The sequence below is a fragment of the Cervus canadensis genome, chromosome 24 (assembly GCF_019320065.1).
Source record: "Cervus canadensis isolate Bull #8, Minnesota chromosome 24, ASM1932006v1, whole genome shotgun sequence".
Taxonomy (NCBI): Eukaryota; Metazoa; Chordata; class Mammalia; order Artiodactyla; family Cervidae; genus Cervus; species Cervus canadensis.
Window position 1 is genome coordinate 12,877,254 of NC_057409.1, and position 5,106 is coordinate 12,882,359.

Consider the following 5,106-nt stretch of genomic DNA (forward strand, 5'->3'; position numbering starts at 1 on the left):
AAGGTCTGGCCCTGTTCTTACAGAGTGACCATGGGCAACAGAGGAATGTTACAGTGTCAAGGTTGTTCCACCTACAACCTTTGTGCATGTGTGCATTCTAGTAGCTTCTCTGCAACCCTATGGACCATAGCACATCAGGCTCCTCTGTCCATGAGATTCTTCAGGCAAGAATACTGGAGTGGGTTGCCATGCCCTCCTCCTCTAGATGATCTTCCTGACCCGTCTCCTGCATCTTCTGAATTACAGTTAGATTCTTTACCCATAAGCCACCTGGGAAGCCCACAGCCTCTGTAAGGATGCCCAATGCCAGGAACGTCTGAACCTTTCCTTCCCATCCTCCACTTAAGACACCTGACATCATTTCTCAGGACAGAGGAGCCGGGAAAGTGCATTGTGACATCCTTGTCCCTCCACGGTCCCACCTGAAGCCCCTGAGAACACCTTGGCTTTTCTCCACACCCTCAGACTAGAATTCAGCTCAGCCTCCATATAAAGTGTCAGCAACTTGGCCCTGGCAAGAAGGATAAGGCTGAACAACTTGTATTGTCTGTCGTTAGCTGTGAGTTCTCAGAGGGGAGACTTCCAGACTGGAACCACCCTCTGACCCGTGATCAACATCTCCAAGACTTTGCCTAGGCTGTCCCCCCGCCTGGCCTGTCCCCCCAACACGTGGGGCAGAGGAAGCTTCAAGGTCAATGTCCTGCTTGACCACCTGGGCCAGGGGGGAGCAGCGAAACTGTTTACCAGATGGACTCTGTTTATTTAAGCCTGCAGCTCCCCTCTGTTGGCCGCTCCCTGCCAAGCCCACTGCCTGTTGAAACGCCCTTGGTGGCTAAGGAGGCCACTTCCTCCTGGAGTCCCAGGGGAGAGGCTGGAATGTGAGTGCTGGCTCCAGAGAGCCAGTCCAGGAGGGCAGGGGCTGCAAAGACCCACAAAAGCTGCCTTGCACACCCAGAGTAGGTGCTCGCACACCACCCAGACCCAGCATCCTTGAGCCTGGGAACTGCTCACCTTGCGAGTTAAGACTATTTCATTACAAGCTGGAAATTTCTTTTTTTTTTTCTCTCTCTCTCTCTCTCTCTTTGTTGTTGTTTTGTTTTGTTTTGTTTTGTTTTTGGCCATGCCACATACCATGCAGGATCTTACTTCCCCAACCAGAGTTTAAACCCATGCTCCCTGCAGTGGAAGTGCAGAGTCTTAACCACTGGACCACCAGGGAAGTCCCTAAATTGAAGATTTCATGGCCAGATTGGGCATGAATTGCTGGTCTCCCCCTAGATCTCCCCACAATATGGAGAACTTTCCCGTAAGCAGGGCAGTGCTCCTTCATCGGCCCTGGGGGCGTTGTCCGTTCCCACCACCCCAGGCTGTTGCAGGGTCTCTGTGCTGCCCTTCTGGTTTGTGGCCCCTTCAGGCCACAGCCTCTGTGTATGGGAACCACTGTCTCCCAGGTGTCATCTGACCAAGTGTTGTCTTGGTCTCAGCCCCTACAAGCAATCAGGAAAGCTGGAAGCCAGAGGCTGGACAGGGCAAGGGGACATGTGCTATCACATAAGAGCATGCCCTGGGAGGCCACAGGCCAGCATTACATCCTGCTGATGGGTTAACACCTCTGTGAACCCTATTGAAAATGGTATACATGAGTTTATTTGCAAAGCAGAAAAAAAGACACAGATGTAGAGAATAAGTGTATGGATACCAAGGGGGAAAAGGGTTAGGTGGGAGGAATTGGGAGATTGGGGTTGACACAGATACACTATTGGTGCTATGTATAAAATAGACATCCATCCTAAAGGAAATCAGTCCTGAATATTCATTGGAAGGACTGATGCTGAAGCTGAAACTCTAGTACTTTAGCCACCTGATGCAAAGAACTGACTCATTTGAAAAGATCCTGATGCTGGGAAAGATTGAAGGCAGGAGGAGAAGGGAACAACAGAGGATGAGATGTTTGGATGGCATCACCTACTCAGTGGACATGAGTGTGAGCAAGCTCCGGGAATTGGTGATGGACAGGGAAGCCTGGCGTGCTGCAGTCCATGGGGTCACAAAGAATCGGACACGACTGAGTGACTGAACTGAACTGAACTGATAAAATAGACAAACAATGGGAACATACTGTATAACACAGGCAACTCTACTTCATGGCATCCTAAATGAGAGGCAAATCCAGATAGGAGGGAATTATGGGTAGGTATGGCTGATTCATTTGGCTGTGCAGTAGAAAGGAACACGACACGGTAAAGCAGCTATACTGCAATAAAAAATAATTTAAAAAACAACCCTGATGACTCCCCACCCACATGACATCCCATCACATGTCCCCGGGTAGCACACATATTCTAAACTCCTCCTCCTTCATGCTCCTGACTCCAGACCTGTGGATGCAGTTGCCCCTAAGCACCTCCCATCACGTGGTCCCCCAGGTAGCTCACATGCAAACAAAGTTGACTGCACCCTCCTTTGTCCCCTCTCAGGTGTCCTCGGCTCAGAGCTGGGCAGCACCATCCCAAAGGCTCTCCAAACCTGGGCACCAGTCTCATTTCCCTCCTCTTCCTCACTTCTGCCCGGCAGGTCCTGCTTCCCGAAAGTCTCATGAATCTACCCAGCCCCAGAGCGAATCCATGCTTGAGTTTGTGCCCCCAGCGTACCTCACCTGGACCACCTCCCCATCACCTTCCGTCTGGGTCCTGCACCCACAACAGACCCCCAGCCTCTACCATAAGCAGTTCGGGGGCTCTGGAGCCAGGCCTGGACTCAGTGCCAAGCATACAAGGGTGATTATGCCTCTGTCCCCATCTTCAAAGGACTTTCCAAGGTCATCCTGACACCATCATGCTGATCACCCAGCTAGGTGGCAGAGGTGGGCCAGGAAGGATCAGCAGGAGAAGCTCAGTCTCCATCAGGCATGTCAAAGTCAAAGCCCAGCTCCAGCCCTCAACTGATGGCAACTTTGACGGTGACGTTGGACTTGCCCACCCTGAGCCTCAGGACGCAGCATCATGTGGCACCCGCTTGTGAAGCCAGTGGGAGAGTCGCGGAGGCAACACACTAAACAGCCCGCTCCGTGACTGTTCCTGCCACCGTCACAGCCCCGAAGAACTGGGGTGTTCCCTCCCTTCAGCCACAAGGGCTTGATTTTGTCAGCCCTCCTTCCCTCCCAGAGACGGCCCATCCGGGCTGCCCTCACCTGCCCAGCCCGCACGCAGACTCTCTTTCCTGGGGCCAGCTCTTTTCCGGGCATCTACTCAAACAGGGCCCTCTCAGTGGGTCACCCAGCCCCGTCAAAGGATCCCTGTACAAGCCTCAAACAGGGCATTGATGGGGCTGCGGTGAGGACTGCCCAGTGATGGCGGGCTGGCTTGGCTTGGCCCGGGCCACGTGACTTCCCCAAACCCAGCTATTTCCTGTTCCTCGGGCCAGCCCCCTCCCAGCCGCCTGGCCACAGGGCACAATTCCACCACACATCTCTGCCAGTTCCTTGGCTTCAGGCCACGGGTGGAAGTGGGAAGGAGGATGGGAGTGTCACCTCAGCATTTGTCCTCAGGACACACGGCCACTGCCCCTTGACAACTTCTTGATGAAGACGCAAGACTGGAAGCAAGGCCAGCCCCCTCCTCCTGTGACCTCTGCCCCCAATTTCCCACTTACTGGGGGTTTCGGGGTGGGGGGGCTCTCTTCATATGAATCTTCATAAGAAGCAAGAGCTCACACAGGCTGCGTCCCCAACCCCCTAAACCTGCACTTGCAAGTAGAATAAAAAGGCACTTAGTCTAACCCCTGACTGCGGTGTGGCCTCGGGAAAGTCACTTGATGTCTCTGGGCCTCAGTTCCCTCATGTGTGAATGAATGGGAGACTGCTGTCCATCTCCATTAGAGTCTCACCTTATCGTTGTTTGGGCATTGGATAAAGAGCGGGTAAAAATCCATGAAGAAATCTGCCAATCTTAAGAAAAGTTGACAACTCCAACAGATTGACAGCATGCCTCAAATTCCCTTCTCTCTTTTCCTATAGAGGGACTTCACCAGCCTTTTTATGGGTCCCAGAATTTGGTCTCTTCCTTCCTAAAACCCAAGTCCGATCCTGTAACTCCCCTGCCCAAAACCCCTCAAAGAGTCCGCTATCCCAGGATAAGCCCACACTCCTGGTCATGGCATTCAAGGCTCTGCTCGGTCTCCTTTGGTGCTGGTGACAGAGCCCAACTCAGACGGAAGAAGTCTAGAGGTGGGAAAGGAGAGAAAGAGATTATTGAAGATTTTGATTCCTGGATCCAGCCATGCCTGAAGCTGAAATTCCCTGAATTTTCACTTACATGAGCCAAGAAACATCACGACCACCATTTATTTCTGATTGCTGTTTTCAGTAAACTTGGCTAACTAAATTTTCTGTTACTTGCAACCATCTCCTTCCTATAAGTGCCCTTCTCAGCTGAAGTTAGCCAGAGTGGGCTTGCAGCCAAAGAACCCTGATGTACACAAAGGCTCTTCATGATCCAGGCCCTAAGACACTGCCAACCTCCTCCCCACCCTCCTTACTTGCAGCCACATTGGGCTACCTCCCCCAGTTCCTCTCCCCACCTCCACAAGGCCTATCACACTCTGCCACTTGAGCCCAGAACATCCTTCCCCACTGTGCTCACTGCTGCCCTTTCATCCTTCAGCTCAATGAACCTCTTCCAAGAAGTCTCTTCTGGCTGACGGGGTCCCTCAGACTTTCCCCATGATGGTGTTATAATCATTACAGGCTATTTACAATCATTTATGCTTCTGCCTCCTCTTACCCAGACTGAAGGGTAACTGGAGGCCACTCAGATCCACTGTGGTCACCCCAGTGCCCAGCATGGGACCTGGCTCCAGGTGGGTGCCGTCCAGGTGAATGCAGTTCACACCTTGCCTGGGAAACCTGAGGGTGTTTACAGGGTCCATGATTTGTGATCAGAAACAGTGCCAGGTCACGACACTCCCTACCTGGACATGGGCCCTGTGAGTTTCTGGACCGAAAGAACAGCGTGTGTGTGTGTGTGTGTGTGTGTGTGTGTGTGCTCTGGAGTGATGAAGGTTAACCCTGGCCACACACCATATTTTAGGAACCACATGAGCCAAAGA